This window comes from Eschrichtius robustus, chromosome 14, assembly GCF_028021215.1.
Source record: "Eschrichtius robustus isolate mEscRob2 chromosome 14, mEscRob2.pri, whole genome shotgun sequence".
NCBI classification, from domain to species: domain Eukaryota; kingdom Metazoa; phylum Chordata; class Mammalia; order Artiodactyla; family Eschrichtiidae; genus Eschrichtius; species Eschrichtius robustus.
In genome coordinates, this window is record NC_090837.1 from 7,188,529 (window position 1) to 7,214,987 (window position 26,459).

The 26,459-nt window shown below is 55.0% G+C and overlaps 1 protein-coding gene across 5 annotated transcripts in view; it reads left to right on the plus strand.

The window, feature by feature from the left end:
* The window catches only part of PITPNM2 (phosphatidylinositol transfer protein membrane associated 2), a 143,317-nt gene that overhangs the window by 41,624 nt on the left and 75,234 nt on the right, over positions 1–26,459 (plus strand). Inside the window, exon 1 of one of the 5 annotated variants that reach the window (XM_068562490.1) lies at positions 25,774–26,184. The exons of the other annotated variants lie outside the window; for them this stretch is intronic. The gene's annotated coding sequence lies outside the window, so the exon portion shown is untranslated. Of the gene's footprint in view, positions 1–25,773; positions 26,185–26,459 lie in introns of those variants that run through there. 5 annotated transcript variants of the gene reach the window in all.

Below are 26,459 nucleotides of genomic sequence, written 5' to 3' on the forward strand. Positions count from 1 at the left end.
GGCAGCTCCTCAATCTGGCAGCACTGGGTATTCTCCGAGGACTAGGAGTGCCTGGCAGCCTGCGTGCTGTCCAGATGGGGAGGCAGAGCCCGAGAGCACCCGGGCTTATCATTTGCCTGGATTGCTGAAGGGGGTCCTGCTATAGGGTTCCATACTTTAGAAAAAAGCTGGGGTGGGTGGCGCAAAAATGACAGCTCTGGGTGAGCGCGAAGGAGGGAATCAGGTTACTCTCTCATCTGGCAGATGTTTACTGTGCCAGGCAGTGGGTCACAGTGAGGGACGAGAACTCTCCATCTGGGGTCAGACACGTATCAGAGCGTGTAATACATCAGTAAAGGGAGGCACAGAGTGCAGCCGGAGCAGAGAGCAGGCAGTGGCTGACTGCCTGATGGGGAAGACTTCATAGAAAATGGGACATTTCTGTTGGGTTTTGAAGGATGCACAGGAGTTTACCAGGAGAGAAGGGGGAAGGGCACAGAGAACAGCAGGAGCCAGTGCCTTTAGTACTCAAAGTGCGTGGTATGTTTGGGGAATGGGAGAAGTCCTAAGTGTCAGAAATGCGGGTCAAGGGTGGTGAGTTGGAGATCAGGCCGGGAAAGGGGCTGGACCCTGTAAAAGTCCAGCCGACACACACACCAAGGACCTCCCAGCAGGGAAGGAAGCAGCTGGGAAGCTCTACCTACAGAGTTGAGACAAACCTCGTTTTAGACCCAGCTCCATCACTAACTGCGAAGTGGTCTTGAGAAGATTGGGGGTTCAGCTTCCCAGAGACTTCATGTCGTCATCTGTGGAATGGTCAGGTCGAATCTACCTTGCTCAGCAGCCAGGATTAAATGGCACCTATGTGGGGCACTCTGTGATCACTCCACAACCGGGGGTTCTTTCCCTCCTTGCGGGGAGGTGCTTCTAGAGCCCTGGCCCTGCCCCGGAGAGACCTGGGATGGGCCGGGGCTCACAGGAGGGAGGGACGGACAGGGAGTCAGATGTAAGTCAGGACTGGGGGCTAGAGATCCAGGCAGGGAGGGGGTGTCAGGGACCAGCCCAGAGGCCCCGTCATAGAAGCAGGGACAGCACGAGATCAGAAAGCTCCTCCCTGTTGGGAGCAGTGACAGGTCAGAGAACACCCCAGGCAGGCCACAGCCACAGCCACAAGGATGGTGAGTGAGTCTTCTGAATCCCATGTGCTCAAAAGCTCTGCCCTTCAGATGTGTGATTGGGTCCAGCCCCTTTCCCAGTCTGATGTCCAGCTCACCACCCTTGACCCCGCACTTCTGCCACCTGGAACTTCTCCCATTCCCCAAACATACCATGCACTTTGAGTACTAAAGGCACTGGCTCCTGCTGTTCTCTGTGCCCTTCCCCCTTCTCTCCTGGTAAACTCCTGTGCATCCTTCAAAGCCCAACTGAAATGCCCCCTCTTCAATGAAATCTTCCCCATCAGGCAGTTATCCACTGCCTTCTCTCTGCTCTAGCTGCACTCTGTGCCTCCCTCTATTGATGCACTATGCGCTGTTAATGTGTCTGTCCCCCATCCCAGGTGGTGAGTTCTTCCAGAACTCTGAAGCTGGGGAGGAGGAGCCACCCACTGGTTCCCCCACAGTCCCAGCTTCTCCCCTGACCAGCCAGGTTGTCTTTGAGTCATCCTCCCTTCCAGGAGGTGAAAAGTGGCCGGGTCAGCAGGAGATGGTGCATACACTTCCATGGTGAGCCCTGTACCTGTGTCCAGGAGCGAGGGGGTGAGCCAGGAGGGAGATGCCCTGCAACCTTGATGTGGCGGGTGACCTGCTTTTTGTGAGTGTGTGCCCAGGAACGAGCAGAGCCCTCGGGCCTGCTCCCTTTGACTCTCCATTCTTCTCTGAGCTGATTAACATGCTGACGTCCATCAGGAAACCGTGTCACCTTCATTCTCCCCGTAGCCCGGCAGCTGTGAGGTATTATTTTGGGCTTGTCCACCGCATCACTACAGAGGACCGCGGCCAGCAGGGAAAGAGGGATTATGTTGTTCCCATCTGGCTTCGGCTGCCTTCCCGGCCCCATCCAGCTGTTCCCTGTTACCCACGGCCAAGCGGCAGATGTGGGGAGCGAGGTCAGCCGGGAGCTGGAGACCTGTCTGTCATCTTCACGTGAATGTCTTCAAGGCTATTTCTGGCCTCGCCATTATCCCCACGGCTTTGGGGGATAAATATAGACACGGATTGAAAAGCCCCAGTGGCAGGCAGGCAGCGCTGGAGAGCATGCGGACGGGGTGCTTGGCTATAAATAAGTCTGCTAGAACACCTCCCGAGCCACGCTGTGCTGTGCGGAAAGACAGATTTCCTTGCCGGCTCCCTCCCAAAGCACACTTGTGCCTGGACGCGGGAGGGAGGGTCTGTGGGAGGAGAGGGAAGGAGGGTGCTGGTCTGTGGGGACCTTGCAGAGCGGGGCGGCCTGCTGGGGGTAGTTCTCCCTTAGCGCTCGCTAGTAGCTTATAAAGGGGACCGGCTGGTGGCCCCAGCAAGAGCCCTAGGACAGTCGCACGCTGGGGGGCAGTGTGTTGTACCCGGAACAGCATCCTCAGCCCCCGCTTCCCCAGCATCCTCAGGCCTGGTTCCTGCTGCAGTCCGGCCAGCAGACAAGGGCTGGGCCTGGGTGGTTCCGGGGCCCCTGCCTGCGGGGTGGCTCCACTGCTTTCTCAAGCTGCCGTCTGTCTCCTTTTTCTGCTTCCCCCCTGCTTTCCCCTCCTGACAAGAGCCCAGCGTTGTTTATCTTCTGCTTCCCCGGTGCTCAGCCAAGGCCGGCTGCCTAGTGACCCCGTTTAGGCTCGAGTGGCAAGGGGTGGGAGTCGGTGGTCCCTGGCCCCTCCCCCCTCCCCCCTCCTCATGCCCGCCTTCCTGCATCTGCCTCCTCCCCGTCTCCGACCGCCCCCTCCGAGGCTGCAGCAGATACCTGGGCTGGTGCTGAGCAAGGACCAGGATGCGTGCCCAAGTGACACTTTTCATGCGAAAGGATAGGAGTCAGTACGCTGGCGAGAATCCTGTGACATCCCCGTGAATAAAATATCGTTGCTGTGCAGTCACCAGTCGTGGGAAATGATTTCCTCGAGCCCATTCCCCTCCGCGGCCTCAGTGAACAAAGACCCCCTATCCCCGCCCCGGAGCGTGTGTGCAGTCCCGGTGCAAGGACGGGACGGTTATTAATCCTGTGAACATCACCCCTGCGGATGGGGTGTGGGCAGCCCTGCCTGTCCCGCGGACGAGGGGTCTGCACCCCTGCCCCACGGTCATTCCTGGTGCTTTAGGGCTTCGAGGACAAAGGGAACCACAGGGCCACTTTGGCTTCTCGAGTGGGCAGCATGTGTGTGGACCCGTCATTCAGCCCGGAGTGTGGGCTCGGAGCAGGGGTTGCAGAGATGAATCGGGTCTGGTCCCCACTCTCAGGAGCTCATTGGCCAGCGGACGAGACTGATTCAGCAGGCAGTTGTGGTGCTGGTGATATGAGCCTGATGGGATGGGGGGGGCTACTCCTGGGGCTCGGAGCCCACCGAGGAAGCTCTCAGGGGCTCCGACACGTAGGCTGGACTTTGTAGAATGCCAGGTTCACCCAACCCGGGAGGTGGGGGAGGGCCTTCCCAGCAGAGGGAACAGCCTGTGAAAGACACAGAGGCCAGAGGATGCCCTGTGGGGATGGGGGCTCTGCTGGGAGCACAGGCTGAGCCCAGGGAAGGAGCCAGAGGGTTAAGGAGAGTGGATGTTGTCTTGGAAGCCAAGGGGGGGCACTGAGGGGCTCAAATCAGAGGGCTGTCACCCTCTGATGTGTGTATTAGAAAAGGCTTCATCTGACTTCAGGGAGATGACAGGTTGGAGGCGGAGGGGAGGAGGGGACAGGCTGGTGGCAGCATCACGGTGTCTTGGTTTGTTGAGTACCTGAAAGATTTGTTTTTTTAAGCCTTGTATTTTCTTTTCTTCCTTTTAAAAAATTTATTTATTTATTTTCGGCCACGTTGGGTCTTCGTTGCTGCGTGCGGGCTTCTCTTGCTGTGGAGCACGGGCTCTAGGCACCCGGGCTTCAGTAGTTGTGGCTCGCGGGCTCTAGAGCGCAGGCTCACTAGTTGTGGCGCACGGGCTTAGTTGCTCTGCGGCGTGTGGGATCTTCCCGGACCAGGGCTCGAACCTGTGTCCCCTGAATTGGCAGGTGGATTCTTAACCACTGCGCCACCAGGGAAGTCCAATTTTTTTGTTTTTAAACGAGCCTGTAAAATCCGGGATGTACGTATGTGGGTGCGTGCCTGAGAAACTCGGGTTTCGAAAGATGGCAGGGCCAGGCAAGGAGCCATCCATTGGTTGACTTGCTCAGGTCCCCTTGTCACCAGAGGGGTGACTTTGTCCAGCAAGCTTGGCCACTGCCAGTAGCCCAGGTCTGGAGCCGAGATAACTGCTTCCCTAGGGCCTTAGCCCATGACCCCGGTTTCCCTCTCCAGCCTCCAACCCCGAATCAGCCGGTTGTAAGAGGATGTTGGTGTGTGGCTCTCAGCATCCCCGCCCTGCCAGCCACGTTCCCCTCCTCACCCTAATACTCCAGCACCCTGAAAAAGAAGTGACTTAAAAAGTGCCGTGTGATGGAAAGATAAACATGTTTGCTTAAGTGAACCACAGAGCCCAGAAGTTAATCTGGTCATGTAAATGTTTTCATGTATTTATGATTCTGCGGGTATACATTGGTAAATAGAAGAAAAGGAGAGATTGTGTGGCCTTGACCTTGCCTTCGGAGAAAGATGTGGTATTTGTTAAGAACCGTGTGAGTCCGAAGTCCAACACTGCCGCAAAGCCCCAGCCTTCATGGATTGAGAAGGTCAGAGCCACGAGCCTCCTAAAGGGCATTCGGGTCCAAGCCCTTCATTTCTCAGACGGGGAATAAAGAAAAACTGTTTCTCTGCTCAACACTTCCGACACCAAATGTGTGGGTTTTCCACACCAAGCAATTTTCCGGTTCTCTGTGGGCACCAGCTGGGTGTCCTTCCAGTCAATTCAGTTCTGACGTTAACTTCCCGGGGTTAGTGAAGAGCCCTTGGGTTAAAGGCTCAGTCCCACTAGACTGCCCCCTCAGACTCCAGTCACATGTAGTGGGTCCCCAGTTACCCACCCCTGACTGGGCTACAAATTGGGGGTTCCCACCCTCCCCCACCTCAGGTTCGGTGGTTTGCTGGAAGTTCACAGAACTCAGGGGACATTTACTTATGTTTACTGGCTTATTATAAAGGATGTGGTAAAGGATACAGATGAACGGCCAGAGGAAGAGGTATATAGGGTGAGGTCCGGAAGGGTCCCAAGCACAGGAGCCTCTGTCCCCGTGGAGTTGGGTGCACCACCCTCCCTGATGTGTTCATCAACCCGGAAGCTCTCAGAACCCGTGGTTGAGATGTCATCATACAGGCATTAGCTCAACCTCCAGCCCCTCTCCCCTCCTGGAGGCTGGGGGGTCGGGCGAAAGTTCCAACCCCCCAATCATGTTTTGGTCTTCCTGGCTTCCAGCCCCTGACGCTCCCTAGGGGCTCCCAGCCACCTGTCATCTCATTAGCATAACACTCATCACCCAGGAAATTACAAGGGTTTCAGGACTCTTTAGAACTCTTTAGTTCCTCTGTGCCACGAACCAGGAGATGAAGACCAAATGTATTTCTTTTTTAAAAAAATTTATTTATTTATGTATTTATTTTTGGCTGCCTTGGGTCTGCATTGCTGCACGCGGGCTTTCTCTAGTTGCGGCGAGTGAGGGCTACTCTTCGTTGCGGTGCGCGGGCTTCTCATTGCAGTGGCTTCTCTTGTTGCAGAGCACGGGCTCTAGGTGCGCAGGCTGCAGTAGTTGTGGCTCGCGGGCTCCAGAGTGCAGGCTCAGTAGCTGTGGCGCACGGGCTTAGTTGCTGCACGGCATGTGGGATCTTCCCGGACCAGGGCTCGAACCGGTGTCCCCTGCATTGGCAGGCTGATTCTTAACTACTGCACCACTAGGGAAGTCCCTATATTTCTTATTATATCACAGTATCTCAGGGAAACTGATCCCCGTGGAGCTGGGTGAGGGGACATGTGTCCCGAGGCACACAGAGGACTTGGTGGCAGAGCCTGGTCCTTGGGCCCCCTCTAAGGTCTGTCCTGGGGCCCATGGAAGTCACTCCCTTCCCTGCCCAGGAAGATGGAAAGCTGACAGCTTGGTCTGCAGGGACCCCAGAGGCGTTCCCTTGCCCTCTCTGTCTTGCCTTGTCCCCTGCCCCCTGCCCCCTGATGGACCAGCGTTGCAGGCCGACCTGGCTCCCACATTGGTTCCTCACCCACCTGCTTCCCTTCGTACCTCTTTTATTTATTTATTTATTTTTTAAATTTTCTGTCTTACACAACTTTATTCTATTGTTTGACTGCAGCATTTGGGTAAGGAGCACACTTTTCTTCTTGGCTAGCGTTTCTCTTTGAGCTCTCGCATGGCACGCGGGATCTTAGTTCCCCAACCAGGGATAGAACCCACGCCCCCTGAAGTGGAAGCTCGGAGTCCTAACCACTGGACCACCAGGGAAGTGTCCCCTTCGTACCTCTTGAACCCAGCGGGACAGGTGGTCTGTGCCTGACGGGTGTGGCTCGGAAAGCAGGTCGGTGCCCGGTGGAGTTCCTGAGCCTTGGGGGTCCGACGGGTACGAGCCCTGTGGCCTTGGACAGGTGCCACATCAGTCACTCTCTGCAAAATGGAAATCATAAAATATCACCTCCTAGGGGTGGTGTGAGGATGAAATAAAATGAGCTCCAGCAGGTGGGGGTCCTTTCTGGCCTGTTTCTGCTGTCTTTTGAAGGAAGTGTTTCGAATCGCTCTGCACCGACAGGGAGACTGAGGCTCAGGAAGGCTGTGACTTGGGAGGGTCACAGAGCCAGTGCCTGCTTGGGGCCTCTGTTGTCCCTTAAGCGCGGGGACTTCTCTCCCGTGCCACAGGGGGTGTGCTGCAGGAGGCCTGGGCCAATGGCAGGGTCTCTGGTCAGAGGTCAGGGTCTAGCCAACGACCTTGAACGAGCCACTCAGGGTTCCAGTGTCCTTGTTTGCCCAAACACTTGCACACATGATCCAGGCCAGTGTTTACCAGGGTCTAATGGCTGGCTCTGGGCTGGCACCCGGCGATTTGGGGAGATTTTTAGGAACCTTCCATTTCTTCTTCCCTTCCTTCCTTTGGTCTGCAGGCCCCCTTCTTCCGCCCTGTCTGGAAGGGCCTTTGGAAGGCTGACCCTATGATCCCACGCTGTCGCCTGGGCATGGTTTTGGAGAGCCACTGGGCCTTTGATGTGTGTGTGCAGAGGGCTGCCCATGATTTATGGTCCTGCGGGGGAAGGGGGAGCTCCTCTGATTACCAGCTTCCCAAATTCCTTGCTTTATGGCTGGAGCTGGAGGGCTGCTGTTTGGATAACATCCCCAGAGGGCTTGGCCTGCTTTCCGGGCGCAGAGCAGATAACAGAGACCGCAGGACAGTTGCACCGCTCCTGGGAAGCCCCCTCTGAGCTCTTGGAGGGGCCAGAAGCTCTCTGAGCTTCTCTGTACTCCAGCCACCCCCCCCCCCCAAACCCACACCCGTGCCCCTCAACTCCATCCCCCTGACTGGTCACCTGAGCTGAGATGGCCTGACCCCCTGCCCCGAAATGTATGGTCAGCCCTAGGTTGGTGAGGCTCAAACAAGATAGATGCTTCGGAAATAAGTTACCTGGCTTGGTAGGAAGTTTGTGACCCCGAAGCGTGGGCAGGAGCAGCTGCCCACGTGGCCCGGCGAAGTCTGTCTGCTCTAGGCCAGCTGCGGCCTTGGACGCCAGCCTGCATGTGGTGGTCCCTGGCTCAGGTGATGGGCTTCGTCCCTGAGGTGACAGGGGATGCCTCTGCCAGAGGGTCTGACGGGTCCGGCTCTGGGCCCGCAAACCTCAGGTTCCTCACCGCTGACCTGGTCTCCTCTGGCGACCGTCACCCAGCTCATGGGATTCTGGGACGCCCAGTGCTGGGAGTGAGGGGGCTCGCAGAGGGTGCCGCTGGGACCTGCCCGGGAGTTGCAAATACTCTGGGCTCCTCTCTGCTGCCAGTGTCATTGCTCTTGTTCGTTCGTGGCTGTTGTTTTAGCAGAGAGAAGATGGTAGACCCACAAACCAGCTGGATGGTGGTGTGTTGTCGGTTTCCGTCTCGGGGTTGGAGGGTTTGGAGATGTGAAGATGTCTCCGCCCGGCCGTCACCTGTCTCCTGGGTCCTCTGGCTCCACAGGTGTGGCTCGGGGGGAGCTGCGTGCCCTTTTCCTCCCTCCCGGCGCTGGCCCTGGCACTGGGGCTTTGGGGATGAGAGAGTGAGCTGCAACAGCGTCCAGCCAGGGCGCTGCCGAGTAGCAGGGGGGATGGGACTCAGTAGCAGAGGGAAACTCTACCTCAGGACCTTCTTCAGCAGCCTTACGTGGTTGTTTACAAATGGTTGCTTTCTGTGGTCGTTTTTTGTTTTTTTTTTTGCCGCACCGCCGGGCATGTGGGATCTTAGTTCCCCGACCAGGGATCAAACCTGTGCCCCCTGCAGTGGAAATGTGGAGTCTTAACCACTGGACCACCAGGGAAGTCCCTCTGTGGGATTTTTTTTGCACTTTTTTTTTTTTTTTACAAAAGGCTTTTGGGATTATAATTCACATCCTATACAATTCACTCATTTAAAGTGTACAATTCAGTGGTTTTTAGTATATCCTCAGAGTTGAGCAGCCATCACCACTATCAGTTTTAGAACATTTTCATTTCTCCAAAAATGAACCCCTAGACATCCTCCCCCTGCCCGCCCTCCCCATTGCTTCCTAAACCCCCGGTCCCTGGCAACCACTAATCTGCTTCCTGTCTCTATGGATTTACCTCTTCTGGACATTCGTGTAAGTGGAATCCTACAGTCTGTGGCCTTTTGTACCAGGCTTCTTTCACCCAGCATGGCGTCTTCAGGTTGATTCATGTTGTAGCCTGTGTCAGTACTTCATTCCTTTTCGTGGCTGAATCATGTGTCACTGGCCATGTTTTGTTTTCCTTTCATCGGTTGATAAGTGCATTTTTAAAAAAGATTTATTATTTATTTATTTATTAAAAATTTTTTTAAATTTTTGGCTGTGTTGGGTCTTAGCCGCAGTACGCGGGATCCTTCATCGCGGTGCACGGGCTTCTCTCTAATCGTGCGTGGCGTGCAGCTTTTCTCTCTCTAGTTGTGGCGTGTGGGCTTTGTAGTTTGCAGCACGCAGGCTCTCTAGTTGAGGCACGCAATCTCAGTAGTTGTGGTACGCAGGCTTTGTTGCCCCACGGTATGTGGGATCTTAGTTCCCTGACCAGGGATCGAACCCTCGTCCCCTGCATTGTAAGGCGGATTCTTTAGCACTGGACCACCAGGGAAGTCCCAATGAGTGAATTTTTAAAGAGTGATTTTTTTTTCCATCTCAAACAGAGTTCTGAGCTACTGCGTGGGTATGAGAATGCAAATAGCAGAAACGGCGGCTTCCAAGAGGGGCTCGCAGGAGTGGGACGGGGACGTTCTTTCTCTGAGCAGCCCCTCGAGAGGGAGAAGGGAGAGATGGGGGGACCCAGAAGGAGAGGGTCCGTTTCGGGTTTTCTTTTCCGGGAGATGGGCAGACAAGGAGAGCGCCAGGCCTCAGCAGAGGCAGCGGACCCTGCTGACGGAGGCCTTGGGCCAAGGCTGGAACCCCGGGCCGCGTATGTCCCGAGGCTCTGTGTTGAGGCCAACATCTAAGGCCTCCAGGAGCCTTGCAGGCAGGTCTGGAAGGAACCCAGATTAGAGTCGGCCTGATTGACTATAACCCAGGGATTAGGGGAGGGCAGTTAAGCGTTTGTTTAATCTTGCTCTAATTGTCTCGTCTTTCCTAACAGAGTGACTAGTAATCCTGTTTGAGCCTGAGTGCGGCACTCCTTTCTGGAGGACAGAGTTTTTTGTTTTTTGTATTTTTTTAAATTTATTTATTTAATTTACTTTTGGCTGCGTTGGGTCTTCGTTGCTGCGCGCAGGCTTTCTCTAGTTGAGGTGAGCGGGGGCTACTCTTCGTTGTGGTGCGCGGGCTTCTCCTTGCGGTGGCTTCTCTTGTTGCAGAGCACGGGCTCTAGGCACGCGGGCTTCAGTAGTTTGGCACGTGGGCTCAGTAGTTGTGGCTTGCAGACTCTAGAGCGCAAGCTCAGTAGTTGTGGCGCACGGGCTTAGTTGCTCCGCGGCACGTGGGATCTTCCCCGACCAGGACTCGAACCGGTGTCCCCTGCATTGGCAGGCGGATTCTTAAGCGCTGCGCCACCAGGGAAGCCCGAGGACAGAGCTTTTATTGAAAGGCACCACCCTCTTAGCTCTCCACAGGCCATGCCTGAGCCACAGCTGGTTCTTAGGTGGGGAGGCCGCAGCCAGGGATCACAGGGAAGATTCTGCAGCCTCCAGGTGGGGCTGGCCTCACCCATCCCAGAGTGTAATTGCAGAACACTGGGTGGGGGGGTTTCTCCACTGAGCTGTCTTACTTGCAAGGACCCCTCAGGTTCCAGAACCAAACAAAAGGGCCAGGAGGCGCGGAGAAACAGCTCCTGCGTTGACTGTCTCCGAAGTCAGGCGTCCACAGGAGGCTTTGTCCACTTTACTTAATACGAGCCCTGCATCAGCCCTGCCAGGCGGGGGTGACGGATGAGGACACATCGGTGCAGGGGGGCCTCCCAGCTTACGAGTGGATCGGGGTGGCTCTTACTGTCCAAGACGCTGTGGGTGGCCCAGAGAGGAGGGCTGATCTTCTTCATAGGAACCGCCGGCTGGCGCAGATGGGGTCTCCAGGACAGTGTGCGGACGGGGCTTTCTGGGTTTGACAGCCAGCTCCCGTAGGCTCTGGGTGATGGCAGGAAGGTGTCTGAATCGGAGTGGCCCACCCGGGTATTCCAGTGTTTTAAAAAACATCAGCCAAGCTGACCCTCGTGCTTGTTTTGCATTTGGGCCTCAGGCACTGGTGATACTGGCTCCTCGCTCCCCCACCCCCAGCTCCCAGCCCCCTGCCCCCAGCCTGTGCCGGGGAGGAGTCACCAGCATCAAGAACCACTGACCCGCAGTGGAGAAGTTAGATGGATGGACTTAATAAACCCCCACCATCTGTGGTGGTGAGAGCCAAGTGGGGGAAGATTGATCAGCCTCTGTCGGATTGTCCTGCGAGACAGAGGGCGGCTCTCGCCGCTGGAGGGACCGCTGTTTTTCACCCGTGTGAGCGGCTGGAAATCATGTGCCCCACGAGGCTGCTCCTGGGGCCGCACAGCACTTGGGGGGTTTCCGGAAGTCTGTCTCCTAAGGAAGGGGCTGCAGGACGGCGATCCTGCCGTGAAGCCAGGCGAAGCCAGGCACCCTGGAGAGAGGAAACCCTCCGTGCTGTTTCTGCAAGGTCACCGGGGGCAGGTGGCCTGGCCCCGTCAGCAAGGGTGTGACGGTGTGAGTGGCCCAACCCCTGCTGCTTCTCCTGGATGCTACAGCCACATGCTCATTACAGAGCTTCCAGCTTGTCCTCCTTGCTCGAGGAAGCAGGGCAGGTGGGCCTGCGGGGACCTCCCTGTCTGTAACAGTCAGGAAATGTTAGAACAGCAGCTGACATTTACTGGGTGCTCGCCCTGTGCCAGGCCCTGTGCTGGATACTTCCCTCACGTTATCTCATTTCATCTTTGCGACACTTCCAGCGTAGCGCTGATGTTAACCTCCTTTTACAGATGAGGAGATGCCGAGAGACTAGGTAACTGGGCTGGGCATTGCCGGCCTGGCTTTTGACTCCTTTTGCAGGCCCAGCTGCCCAGTTGGTGGTCACTGGGAGCTAGATGGGCAGGACAGAGTGCTGGCTGGGTCTGTAACTCCTGGTGGGACTTGAGGCAGTTACCTTCTCGAGCTTTCGTTTCTACAGCTGTAAAGTGAAGATAGAAATGCCTGCCTCTGAGGACTGTTGTGAGGATGGAAGGAGATGGTCTGGATCAAGGGTCAGGAGCTTCCAAGATGGTCCTCTGTGCTCCTGCCTCCTGGTACACGGCCCTGGACAGTCACCTCCCACGCTGGACAGGGCTGACCCGTGTGACCCATGGATGTGGTGGGAATGACAGAGTGTAAGTGCCAAGGCACAGTGTGTTTTCTGCTGTCCTCTCTCTTGGGTCGCTCCCTCTGGGAAGCCAGCCGACACCCATGAGCTCAGAAGTGGCTCTTCCGGCCCTAGCTGAGCCTCCTGATGACCATAGTTCTGGTCAGCCTCTTGACTGTGACCTCCTGAAGGATCTGGAGCCAGAACCACCTTGCTAAGCCCCTTTCGGATTCTGGATGCCCAGAAACAGCATGAAATTATAAACGTTCATTGTTTTAAACCGCTAAGATTTGGGGTGATTTGTTACACAGCCGTAGATGACTAATACAAAGTGCCATAAATGCTCATTTCCTTTCTCCTGTTTCACTGACTCATCTTTGTTCCACTGGCTGCAGAGATGCCTGTTTTCTGCTCTCCCTCATAACTGCAGGTCTTGATGGCTCACATCAAGGCCTTTGCACAGAGCACCGGGGTTGGTCCCGTCCAGAGCCCGCAAGGTCACATCTGCTTTGCTGGTCCCTGGAACCTTCTGTCTTTGGCCTGAGCTTGAGGGCTGGTAGGGAGGTGATGGGTGAGGGAGAGGCAGGTGAAGAGTAGTCTCTAATCCATGGGTTTCTCTGGCTTTGTTTGCAGGAGTTGTTTTAGTTGAGAGTGAGGCAGGGATGTTCCAGCCTTTGAGTATGGGAGGAAAATTCATGTTCTTTCTTTCTCCTCTTTCTTCATCTTCCTCTTCCCCTGGCTCAGCATTACAGACCACCTGAGACAAAGACTTGTTCCCTTTTGTGGGGGTCAGTCTGCAGAGAGCCGGTCCTAGGGCCCAGAAGGGAGCCGGGGGCAGCCAGATGGTCTTCCCAAGAGAGGGTTCTGGGCCAGCAGCGAGGGTAGGAGGGTCCCCTTTAGAAGCAGGCCAGGCAGGTGGGAGGCCATAGGAAAAAGGCAGGGAGGGTATAGGCCAGGCAGCCAGGCCAGGCACAGTCTGTCGCCTTTGAGGGAGCCAATCTGGCTGGTGGGAAGAGGCACTTACAGCCTCTGCCAGTGATGTCCCTGCTGTTGGCCTCAAACAGACTGATGTCACTGGCCAGTTGCAAGAAAGTGCATTTCAGACCAATGGCTTGATCTCTAGTGCCCAGTGGGGATGGAGTTTTACAACCTCAAGCTTCTTCAAATTTGCATAGAATGGCCGTAGATGTCGCCTGTAAGATGCCTCACCAAAGTCCTTGTGGCTACCCTGTCCTGAAGGACCTGTCCCTTACCTTCATCATTCTCCATAAAAAGCAAGATGACTTTATATGGTTCACGGAGAGAGAGGGCTGTGTCCCACTTAGCTTGATCTGCTCGGCGGGTACGAGTGGTCTTGTTAAACCTGTACGTGCTTTTATTTATTTATTTACTTATTTCTGATTGAAGTATAGCTGACTTATAATATTATATCAGATTCATAGTGAGTCAGTATTTTTGCAGACTATACTCCATTATAGGTTATTACAAGATAATGGCTTGTCCATGCTTTTAAAGAGCTGTGTTGTACATCCTTCATTGTTCAGTTATCCATCATTCAGTCGTTCAATAGCGCTTTTTAAAACATCTTTGGAAACATTCTATAGAAGTGTAACAAACCTACAGGAAGTGTGCAGACGTTAAGTGTCCTGCTGATAACTCTGTACAGGCTGACCATCCAAATCGACTGACAGGGCGCTCAGCCGTCCCCAAAGACCCCCGACTTCCACCAACCACCGTCACTTCTAAAACCATCCACAGGGAATTCCCTGATGGTCCAGTGGTTAGGACTCGGTGCTTTCACTGCTGAGGCCTGGGTTTGATCCCTGGTTGGGGAACCAAGATCCCAAGAGCCGTGCGGCGTGGCCAAAAAAATTAAAAAATAAAGCTATCAACAGAGTTTTTGGACACCACTCATATGCCAGGCGTTGTTCTAAACACTGGAGATTTAGCAGTGAACCAAATGAAATCCCTTCCTAAAACACACTGGTGGTACTAAATGCCAGGAAGGAAAATAAGCAAGGGACCAGGATAGAGAGAGAGGGTGAGGGTGGTAGGGGTTTGCGATAGCGTGGTCAGAGAGAACCGCTCTGTGAAAACCTAAGTGAACTTAGGAGCAAGTCGTGTAATATCTGAGAAGGAGGGACTAGCAGGTGCAAAGGGCCTGAGGCAGAAGTGTGCTTGGCAAGTCTGAGGAGTGAGAGAGGAAAAGTGCTAGGAGATGGTAGAGTCAGAGGCGTGATCTGGGAGGACTTGTAGGTCGTGGTAAAGACTTTGGACTTGGGACTTCCCTGGTGGTCCAGTGGTTAAGACTCCGTGCTTCCACTGCAGGGGGCCTCGGTTCAATCCCTGGTCGGGGAACTAAGATTCTGCATGCCGCGCAGCACGGAAAAACAAACAAACAAACAAAAATCAAAAAAACCTCCTAAGTTTGAAGGGAGCTGTTGGGGGGTGTTGAGGTACAGGCATGACATATTCCTATTTGCATTTACATTTTTAAAACTAAATTTATTTTATTTATTTATCTTTGGCTGCGTTGGGTCTTCGTTGCTGTGCGCGGGCTTTCTCTAGTTGTGGTGAGCGGGGGCTACTCTTCTTTGCTGTGCGCGGGCTTCTCATTGTGGTGGCTTCTCTTGTTGCAGAGCACAGGCTCTAGGCACCCGGGCTTCAGTAGTTGTGGCTCGCGGGCTCTAGAGCGCAGGCTCAGTAGTTGTGGCGCACGGGCTTAGTTGCTCCGCGGCATGTGGGATCTTCCCAGACCAGGGCTCGAACCCGTGTCCCCTGCATTGGCAGGCGGATTCTCAACCACTGAGCCACCTGGGAAGTCCTGCATTTACATTTTTTTTTTTTTTTGCATTTACATTTTAAAATGCTCACTTTGGCTGCCGTGTGGCTAAGAGAGTTGTTAGTGAAGATATTCTTCAGAAGGTGGCATAGAGGGAAGTGAATCACCTTCAAGAATGAGTTGGAAGCCGCTTGCCCTTTAGCCGTGCACACAGAATCACCCGCCAGCCGCCAGCGTGCAGGCCTCCCCTCTCCCCCGCGTCGGGCCGCTGAAAGGGTGGGGGCTTTCAGGTGTCTCCTGGGTCTCTGGGCCGCTGGGGAGGCATCGTAAGGCAGAGCCAGGCGCAGAGCTCTTCCTCCCCTCCCCCTGTCCAGCCTGGGTTCCGAGGGAGTTAACTGCACACTTGGGTGCTGACCAGTGCAGCTGGGCTGAGTGGAACGAAGAATGAAGATCTTGGGCCTGACCTTGGAGACCTTCGAGAGGAACCAGGCCAGTCCCGCTGTGCTGTGGGCTTCCCTGAGGGGCCTGCTCTGAGACCTTTCCCTCCGGCTTATGGAAACTCACGTAGCCCGGATGTCAGACTTGCAGAAGCTGCCAGGGGATCTGCCTCTGCTTTCTTGGGCCCCTCTCTCTTCCTCCCTCCCTCCCTCCCTCCCTTCCTTCCTTCTTTCCTTCCTTCCTTCCACACTTTTCTCAAGATACCCTATGGTGGACCTAGAGATGATCCTACTAAGTAAGTCAGACAGAGAAAGACAAATATCATATGATATCGCTTATATGCAGAATCTTAAAAAAATATACAATTGAACTTATTTACAAAACAGAAACAGACTCACAGACTTAGAGAACGAATTTATGCTTTCCAGGGCAGAAGGGTTGCAGGGAGGGATAGATTGGGAGTTTGGGATTGACATGTACACACTGCTATATTTAAAATAGATAACCAACAAGGATCTACTATAAAAAGATTAAAATTTTTTTAAAAAAGGGACTTCCCTGGTGGTCCAGTGGTAAAGAATCCACCTTCCAATGCAGGCGACGTGGATTCAATCCCTGGTTGGGGAACTAAGATCCCACATGCTGCAGGGCAACTAAGCCCACGCACCACAACTACTGAGCCCACGCGCCACGACTAGAGAGAGAAAACCCTCACGCCACAACTGGAATGAAGCCCGTGCACCGCAACGAAGAGCCCGCGTGCCGCAACTAAGACCCAACGCGGCCAAAAAAATAAAGAAAATAAATAATAAAAATAAAATAAATAAATATGTATTTTTTAAACCTATAAAAAATTTGTTAAAAAACCCAACGATGCACTATGGAACAGTGAGGACCAGCTCAGGCCCTGGAACCACATGACCAGGGTTGGAATTCGGTTTCATTGCCTCCAGGCTATGTGACCTGGAGCAAGTAAGTCACTAACCTCTCTGTGCTTCAGTTTCCTCATATGCAAAATGGGGACAAAAAGGATTAAATTAGTTAAACCACATAGCACACGGTAAGCCTACAGGCCCCGTCCTCTGCCTTCCAGGTCACTGACCACCACCCCCCGCCCCCCCCCCCCCCCCCACCGCTAGCCCGGACACTGATTAGTGGTGCATGTCTTCTTTGAGTTGTCTGAGATCGTTGCCCCTGGACCCTCTTTGAAGGAATGCATTTGGGAGATTATAATTAGAATCATTACCATTTATCGACCTTTGCCCACGTCCCAGCTATATGCCAAACACGTACGTCATCTCACCTCACCCTCAGAAAAGCCTGTTTTCTTCCCCGTGTTATAGAAAAGAAAACTGAGCCTTAGAGGGATGAAGGAACTTGCCAAGGTCCTCTGTCTGGTTATGGCAGAGCCAGGATCTGACTGCCCTCCCACGAGCTGCTTCTCTCCAGCCAGGAGCAGCGTGATGGTGCTGGCTTGCCATGGATGCTTAGGGCTATTGGTTTCCCGTTCTTGCTCAAGGCCACCCTGCCTGGTCCCAGTGACTTTCCCTGCCTCTGGCTATAGGATGGTCCAGAGAGGACCTCTCTGCAGAAACCTAAATAAACTTAGGAAGCGAGTCGTGTAATATCTGGGGAAATGCATTCCAAGCAGAGGGCACAGCATGTCCGAAGGCCCTGAGGCATCTTTCAGAGAGGGTGTTCCTTGGGCCTTCTCCCTGTTGGCGTCTGGTAGGCCATCAGGGACACGGGGAATCCTGACTTGGTGACACTGGCTAACACGAGGAGCCTTTCTCTGAAGGTCCCTGGCATTCCTACGTGACTGGAGGGGCCTGTGAGCTCCCCGGCTGGACTTCAGGAATTGAGGTCCAGCTAGTGGCAGGCCACAGGGGGTGCTGCCCGAGTCACTGTGGAGTTGTCAGCCCCTCCTGTATCTTCAAATTGCATTTTGGAGAGTGGACTCTTTTTTTTTTCTTTTTATATCTGTTCATTGTGGTAAAATATACATAAAATTGACCACTTTAACCATTTTTAAGTACCTAGTTCAGTGGCATTAAGTACATTCAAGTTGTCGGACCACATCACCAGCATCCATCTCCAGAGCTCTTTTCTTTCCCCAAACAGACACTCTGTCCCCATTAAACACTAACTCCCCCTCCCCCATTCTACTGGTACCTACCCTTCTACCCTCTCTCTCTGTGAATCTGCCTATTCCAGGCACCTCATACAAGTGGAATCATACAGTATTTGCCCTGTGGTGTCTGCCTTCTTTCACTCAGCACAATGCTTCCGAGGTTCATCCGTGCTGTCGGGGAGCGGACTTTTTAGAAATAGATGAGGAGTTCGCAGTGTATGCCGGCCCCTGTCCCAGGCGCTGCAAAGGAACAAGAGGAGGAGAAGCCCAGGTCCTGGGTTAAGTAACTCACGTCATCCCTACACCTGAAGGCTGGGGCTCCTCGGCTCCTGGCCTCCCCTGTTTGCATTTCTGTAGGTGGGCGCATCTTGAAAGCAAGACCCCCATCCCACATTTAGTCCTCCACGGGCTATGTGTTTAGGTGCTTCTCATCTCAGCCTCATTTTTCTCATCTGTGAAATGGACCTCGTGCACTGATTCTCAGATTATCTTTGGCCCTATTGAGCTGGCTTCCCATGGCCAGCCCGGAGCTGACCCTTGTGTGCCAGGCCAACTGGGAGCAGGTGGGGGAGGAGTCCTTCTTAGACTATGACTTTTTTACTTACTAAAAATTAATTAAGGAACTTTGATGTATCAGGACTTAAGAGGAGCTGACAGGTCACATGGTCTCCGAAAGCACAGGGCTGGTAATCTATTTAAAAAAACATTTTCTTCTTCTTCTTTTTAATTTAATGGAGGAAATCATTAGCTGGGAAATTGGTAGAGCTGATTTATTCCTGTTTTGGGGAGGGGGAGTGGAAGAGAAAATCTGCTCTAATTGCCATTTGTTCTAAAAATATGTCAGCAGCAAAATATTCCCATTAGCTGGGCCTGGCATGGACGGAGACAGGGCCTCCAGCTTCCTTCCCTTCACACCGTGCTCTGGGCAGGGGCAGGGGGCTCTTTCTGGACCCAGGTGGGCAGCCGTGCTGTCAGCAGAGTCGCATCTTCTTAAAGGTCCCAGCAGACCTGCCCGGGCTCCCCGGTGTGTGTTCCGGTGGGGCCCCTGCTGCCGCAAGCCTCAGGGCTCTCACACTCAGGCCCGGGTTCCCAGGGATGCGGGACTGGGACCCCCATCTGGGAAAGAAGACTACGTGCCTCCTGGGCTTCATCTGGTTCCAAGGGGAGGCAACTGGGTTCACCCTAAAAATAACCAAACATGCAAACAGCTTCAACAGGCAAATGTTTTTCGTATCTGTGGGCCAAATAATTTAAAGGTACAGCTGTTTTTCCACTGTCCCAGTCTGTTTGTCTTCCCGGAGTGGGGAGGATGTCTCGGGGGTGATCTGGGCTCTTCTGGGGTCACTGTCTTCTAGCACCCCGGTTGAGGTCTGGCTGGGCGCTGAGGCCTCGCTGTGGGCCCTCAGCCACTGCCCTCTCCGTGGACACCTCCTGCCCAAGTCTGGCGAGGGATGAGACCCCTGCCTCTCCCACGCGCTGGCCGGCCTGGCTGGAGTGCTGGTGCCCCTTCAGGCTTGCTGCGTGTGCACAAGGGGTCCACCTTATGCCTTACTTTGATTTTCTGAGCTCGTCTAGCCCAGAAACAGGAGTAAAGCAAGTTCTCAGAGAGTAAAACAAGTAACCAGGCAGGATGTGGAGAAGGTGGAAGGCGAGGGACCACCTGGGTGTGAGCCCCGCTCTGAGCAGTGGCTAGGTCTAGGCCAGGTCTCCCGAACCCCTGCCTGTGCTGGCCTCCCCACGTTGGGGGAATCTGGGTGTCTGGGCCCTTGCCCTCCTCTATCCTTCCTCACTGCCCACAGCGCCACTGTGAGGCTCCAAGGCACATTGTCACATCCACGGCTGGGGACCCTGTCTGTCCCTGTAATAATCTTCCCGTGGATGTGCCATGTCTAGGGGGGAAGCTCACCATCAAGTGGGGGGGTCCTGCGGGCGCTGAGTGTGGTCACCCCTTGGGACGGTGGGCCTGGGACTCCAGGGCAGGGGTCTAAAGCCATGGGGCGGGGCCACCATCGCTGGGAGTTGGTCCACAGTGGGGGGGAGGGGCAGACCCAGACCTGTGTGGTGGAGTACTGTCCTCTACAAAGTCTTCATTCATTCACTCACGCGCTCATTCATTCATTCCAAAGACTCGTTCAGTGCCTGCTGGGTGCCAGGCTGTCTTCTAGACCCTGGGGATACAGCAGTGAAAACAACCCAACCAAAATCCCTGCCCCCATGAAGCCTCCATTCCAGTGGGAAAGACAACTTTAAAAAAAGAACGTGCTACACCATGGGTGAACCTGAAAGATGTTACACTGTGTAAAATAAGCCAGACACAAAAGGACAGATACTGCATGATTCCACTTATATGAGGTGCCTAAAGCAGTTAAGTTCAAAGTAGAGTGGTGGGTGCCAGGGACCGGAGGGAGGGTGGAATGGGGAGGCAGTGTTTAATGGGGACAGAGTTCCAGTTTTACAAGATGAAGTTCTGGAGATGGACGGTGGTGATGGTTGCACAGCAATGTGAATGTCCTTAATGCCACGGAACTGTACACTTCAAAATGATTGAGATGGTAAGTTTGATGTTATGTGTATCTTACCACAATTCAAAAAATAAAAATAAAAGAAGAAAGAAAAGCCCACGGTTTATTAGATGAGGATCAAAGCTGTGAAGTAAATGGGAAAGTCAGGGGAGTGCCAGGTCTGGGGCTGAGTTTGAAATAAGTAAGGGGGTCGAGGAAGGCCTTAGTGAGGAGGGTCCCAGAGCCGAGGCTACGGGGGAGGTGGCTCTGGCCAGAGGGTGCGTGGGTACAGATGCCCCGAGGCAGGCAGGGCAGGGCCTCCAGGCCTTCCCCTGTGAGTGGGGTGAGACCAGGTGACTTCAGGGCACAGGTTTGAAGGGGATCCCTCTGGCCATCCTGTCGGGGAGGCAGGGGCATGCGGGAAGCTAAGAGAAGGCTTTGCAGGGTGAGGGGGAGCCAGCTGGGCCCCCGGTCCTCGGCAGCCGTTCCCAGCTCTGGGTGACCCATACCTGTTGGTGGGCTCAGAGCACAACCGGAGTTATGGTTGTTTGTGGTTGTGTTTAAGTTTTTCTGGAGTCCCCACTGCCACCCCCGAGATGTCACTTCTCTCCGACTTGGGACGGGTTGGGGTGGGTGAGAGAACAGCAATGGGATGGCTTAGCCAGGCTTCAGTTCTGGCTTTGAAGCCACACAGCCGTCCCCCGGGCCCTTGACCTGCCCTGGCACGGGGTCAAGTGCTGGGGGCCCCCTCCTACCCGGGCCTGTTCCAGAGTCTCCTGCCTCTCAGGAGGCCCATGCCAGCCAGGCTGGGGGGAGTTGGGGGCCTGGGCTTCAGCCCCAACTCCTCCCGCCTTGCCGTGTGCTCCTCCAGCTGAGTCTGGGTTTCTGAATCTGCAAAGTGAGGTTTGGATTCTAGTGCAGCCGCTGTGCCAGGGCACAAGCCTGTGAGAACAGCTTTGTGCACGTGGGAAGGTGTCCCTGAGGACCCGGGACAGCGCAGCCCGAGACCACGAAACCCCTGCACAACCCCACGGGGGTCCACTGCTGCCACTTTAGGAATGGGAGGAGGGTCTATTCCAGTCCTTCATCTCCTGCCCAGACATTCTAGGGATGACCTCAGGAGTTGCTGGGGGAAACGGCAGGAGATGGGGTTCTAGAATACGGGTCTAGGGCCAATAGGGGCAGGAGGAGAGGTTAGCGGTTCAGGGACCTATGTCATTATGGAGTCCACCACATCCACTCACCAGCTGGTGCCTGTTTTGTTCCCTGAGAGCCCAACTGCCCACCCTCTGTCCTTTTAGAGGGAGCCTTGGGGGCCAGGCTGCAGACAGAGGCTCGCTCCACTGCCCAGACACCATGGGGTAAGTAGGGAGAGGAAGGGATGAAGGAAAAGACGGAGGAGCTAGGTGCTGGGCTTGGACCGTGTCCTACCTTCCCATCCCATTAAGTGCTTAGAGCTGCTCTGTCCAGGGTGATCACCACCAGCCCCGTGTGACTTCTTAATTTTAATTTTAAATTAAAGTGAAATAAAATTAAAAATTCCATTGTCCAATCACACTAGTCACATTTCAGGTGCTCAGTAGCCCATGGGCTAGTGGCGGCCGTACTGGACAGCCAGGCGTAGAACACATCCGTCAACCCAGAAAGTTCCATGGGGCAGCGCCAGTCTCATCTCTAGAGCAACCCCAAGAGGTAGAGACTGTTGCCCGCCTTTTACAGATGGAGAAGCTGAGGCTCAGAGAGGGGAAATGGCTTGCTAGTCAGGCCGCCAGGGAGTGTAAGAGAGTACTCAAACCTGGGTGTGTCGAAGTCTCAGAGCGTGGACACGGGGTCCGTGTGCACAAGTGTCCTGCTGCCCAGAGGGCTGCTTCTTGGGACAGAGGAGACCGAAGCCCACTCGCTGGCCACACACATGCTCTGGGACCTCTGCCTCTGTCCCCAGGGCCAGGTGGAGCCCCCCGCAGGCTCGATTACCCAGGGGGGAGCAATGCTTTAATGAAAAGGCCAAACAAGGATTAACATTCTATTTGGGGCCTCCGGGGCTGCACCTTTGAGACCGAATCCCAAATCCCATAGGAGAGGCTTCAGGAAACATCACTGGACTCTGAAAAACTCATTCTAAAAGTAAGAGAACGATAGCCGAAAGCTGGAAACAACCCACGTGTCCGATGAATCCGATGCTATGATTCAGCCATAAAGAGGAATGAAGCACTGACCCAGGCTACAAAGTGGACGAACCTCGAGAACATGATGCAAAGTGAAAGAGGCCGAACACAAAAGGCCACAGAGTGGATGATCCCATTGATATGAACTGTCCAGAACAGGTAAATCCACAGAGACAGAAAGCAGACTGGTGGTTGCCCGGAGCTGGGGGGAGGCGGGATGGGGAGTGAGTGCCTATCAGGTTTGGGGGTGATGAAAATGTTCTGGAATTAGAGGTGACGGTGGCACAGCACCATGAATGCACTCCATGCCTCTGAACTGTGTACTTTAAAATGGCAAAAATGGCCAGTTTTATAGGTGTTTTGCCACATTAAAAGTGAGAGGAAATGGTAGGATCTAGGTAGTGCATGTGTGGATGTTCATTAGGAAATGTGTTCAACTTTGCTGTTTGTGTGAACCTTTTCATAATAAAGCGTCGAGGGGGAAAGTGAGAAGAGGATTGTGAAGAGAAAAATGTTTCCCAGGTCATGGCATTCAGAGATAGGCCTCCAGTGGGTCCGCCCTGAAGTCTTTCTGTGTCAGAGCTGCAAGGCCTTGGCCTCTGCGTTGGCTTCAGCCTTTCCGGGGCCTCTGTCCCGACCGTGGGGAGCGAGGGGAGGTGGGACGATGGGTGCTGTGCCTGCCATGCTTCCGTCCCCCTGAAGAGACAACGTTCCTGAGATGGTGTCCACGCCCCTTCACCGGCCCCTGCTGTTTTGGTGTCCAGGTTGGGAGATGGCGGGGTTGTGCCCATTTGAGATCAGGAGTGGGGGCCCAGAGGTGGGCCTGGATGTGCCCCTGTCATGTCGTCTCCAAGAGGAGGAGTGGAGACCCCAGCCCAGGCCTCCCTGGCCCCATTCCTGCAGCTTGGAGTGGGTGCAGGGCCAGCAGCTATGGCCAGTCCTGAAGCTGGGGTCATGGACAGGAGCCGCGGCAGGGCTGGCACAGGCAGGTGGGAGAGCCAGCCCAGCGTGGGAGACCCGCAGGGAGCCAGGGCCATGGAGCCTTCAGGGGCCATCCACCCGGGAGGGCCGTCCACCCAGGAGGGCCGTCCACCCGGGAGGGCTCACTCCCTTCGTCCTTCTCCTCCACTTCCTGCATAGGAGGTTCTGTGCGTCGAGGTCCTTCCCTAGTTGGATGTCCCCTCATCCCTGAGGGTGGGAAATGTGACTCGGGGTCTGGAGACTCTAATTTTTAGAAACGGGGAGGCAGGTGGAGGTCAGAATGCCTCCGCAAACACCAGGGCCCCAGGTGGTACCCAGGCCGTTGGGAGAGGCTCTGGTCCCCTCAGTCCCCGGGGAGTCTGGCTGGGCTGGCGGCCTGGTGTGAGATGAGGGGCCGGAGCGCCAGTGAGCCTGGCGAGGAAGACCTGAACCTCCTGCCCCCTCACCCCCCGCTCCTCCAGGGGGCGGAGAACTGCTGCTGTTTGCCCCACTGGGTCAGGCCAGTTCCCCTCCCAGTCTGGCCGCCTCGGGCCCAGAAGGCCTGGTTTGGTGGAGGCTGCGCCAGGAGTGTGGGGAGTGGCTCCGAGCTGACGCCTTCCCTCTGGCATAAGGTTCCTCCACCCGCCTCAGGCTCTGCCAGCGGCTCCCCTTTCTCCATGGCAACTTAGCTCAGTGGTCCCAGTGGAGGAGACAGAATCAATTCTCCCTCTTCCCTCCCTCCCTCTCCTCTCTCCCCACCCCTTCCTCTTGGCTTCCCTTCCTCCTTCGTCCCTGCCGGGCTCGCGGCTCCTCCATCCATCCGTCTATCCGTCCATCCGTCCGTCCCTCTGTCTCCGAGGCGCCCTCCCGTCTCCAGGCATGATTTGCCGGCAGAGCTGCGTGCCAGGGGCGGCTCCCTGAGGCCGTCAGCATGGGGAGCTTGGGGGACCTCCGCAGACATGGGGGGCTGCTGGACCAGCCCCAGGCCGGCTCCTGTGGCGAGTGGCTCCCAGCTCTAACACTTTGTCTCCCCTCTTCCCCTTCCTTACATTTTCTTCCTGAAAGGTAATTTTCTGCTAAAACTGTCAGAGCCTTAGGACGGGTTTATTAGCAAGGCAGGCTCTGTCCTGGTCACGTGGGCTGCTGTTTTCCCTGGAGTAGCTGGGATGGAGGGAGAGAGGGAGGGAGAGGCATGGCCTGACTCAGAGCTCAGAGGGGACACAGCAGAGTTTGGGTGTGTGTGGGGTCTTTCCTCCAGGGTGGCTGTGAGAAGCCCACCCCCGACTCCTGTTGCTTGGGTCTGTGGCTGTCCATTGCTCTTCCATTTTTCAGCCTAATTGCTACACAGCATGAGCAGTCTGCTTTCCTGGACCGTGGTCTGACCAGGGGGAAGGGAAGGGAATTTAGGGGCATGCACGTGCACGCCAGATGGGGCAGGTCTACCGAGTGTCGACGGCTGGGTACAGGTTTCTCCGTCTAATCCTTTCTCGCCTGAAAATGGAGTTCAGTAGGGAAATGTTTTGTCCCCGTAACCAAGCATCTCCGAGAAGATGGTGTAGTGAAGATCAGCCTCTGGCTGGTTCCCGGCAGAGGGGGTCCTGGCAGCCTGGCTGTGGTGGCACCACCATCTGTCTGGGACAGCCCCTCAGCAGAGTTTGGTTCAGACAGGATCCTGAGACCGCTGCCCAGTAGGTCGAGATTTTCCCTTGTGTCTACCCCATCTCCAGCCATGGCATTCAGGATGGCTTCTGCATGGCTCTCCTGGAAGGAATCAATGAGGTTAATTCATCAGCTGCCCATCCCAGGGGCATTCTCGGGATCCGTGCCACTCCCATTACCTCTGCCTCTGGCAGTAGATGATGGAAAAAAGAACCCCTCGCTGTCAACTAGAACATCTATGTTGATGGAAAGTGAGGCCCGAGGAAAACGGATTTAGCATCCAGTTCTTAGAAGCCATGGGTTTGAATGGTGCTTGAGAGGAAGCCCTGTGTGATCTTTAAATAGAAAGTGAACACCAGTGACTCACAGGGAGACTTGAAAGTTTGGTTCAGGTATTGGGGGAAAACAACAGTCAGTTCTGAACGTGGTCCCCACCTCGGGGGCTGAAATGGCAGGGAGTCTAGACATTCAGGCATGTGTCTCAGAGTCAGGCTTCCGATTGGATTATACATTTGTTTTCAGCATTATCTCTGGCAGATTGCTTTAAACACAGACGGCCCAAGGCAGGGCCCCCCTGGTCTGGGTCTGTGGTCAGGTCTCTTTAAACTACATTTGTTCATCTCCCAAAGCCCTGTTTCACTAAAGCCGCCTTAGACTCTGAGTCCTTGGTGCTTCCCTTTGATAATCAGATCGGTTCCTGTTGGGCAGGATGAAAATGCTTTTGTGTCTGCAGCATCTGTGCTGTGTCTTGCTTTTCCTTTGCTTTGAGGCTGGCGTCTGTCACCGAGACCCTCCTGGCATCTGGGCGCTGTGCAGGCTTCTTAATGACATTAGCCGCGTCTGGATTCTGGTTGGTTTGCCGTAAATTCTGATGGGTTTACGAGTTGTGCGATGGGTGGGGAGGCGGTGCGCTGGTTGGGCTTGGTTTGGTTTTGGTTTGCTGGCGAACGGAAAATCTGATGTGACACGTGAAAGGTCAGCCCCGTGAGTGGCAGCATTCGTTCTCAGCTTTGCGCCCAGCCTCCACGGGAGGTGGCTGCAGCTGGGGTTACTCTGCCCCCGGGGCTCTTTCATGGGCGTCCAGGGTGCGGGTTGCTTTGGCAATCCACGTGTGTGTTTTAATCAGCAAGCCGGCAAGTCGGAAGGATGGCAGAGCAGGGCTGGCGATGGAGGGGGAGGGAAGCAAGGCTCCGCCAACCCGCCCGCTTTCATCCAAAGTGAATCCTGAGTGCTCCGTGCCAGCCTCCCCCCGCTCCCTCCCGTGTCCTCCGGCACCAGGAGCCAGCCTTCTTTCTTAGTGCGATTTCACATAGCGGTGCCTTACTTGAAAGCATCGTAAAGAGCCGCAGAGGGTGTGAGAGCAGGTCGGAGAGGTGGGAGCCCTGGCTGCCGATGGCTCCAGCCGCCGAAAGTGTGGAAAGCTCATTCCAGGAAAAGTGGAATAGTCCGTGTTGGCTGGCTTTCAGGCGGTGAGTGGCTCTCTCTTCTTTAATTCGACGGGAGCACCGGGATTCAGGGGCGGGCTCGGTGGGAAGCCTGGTGGTTCGGACAAACCTCGCGAAGCCCGTAAAGCTCCATGGGGAAAGTTTGGTCTGTCTTCCCCTGTGCGCTGGCGTCCCCCACCCAGGCTGTGTCGGGTGGGACAGGCGGTGCTGGCTCAGCATCAGGGACTCTAGGACTTGGGACCACGACTGCCTTGGGAGGCTGAGCCTGTGCCCCAGCCCAGCCCTGTTGCCCAGACTGA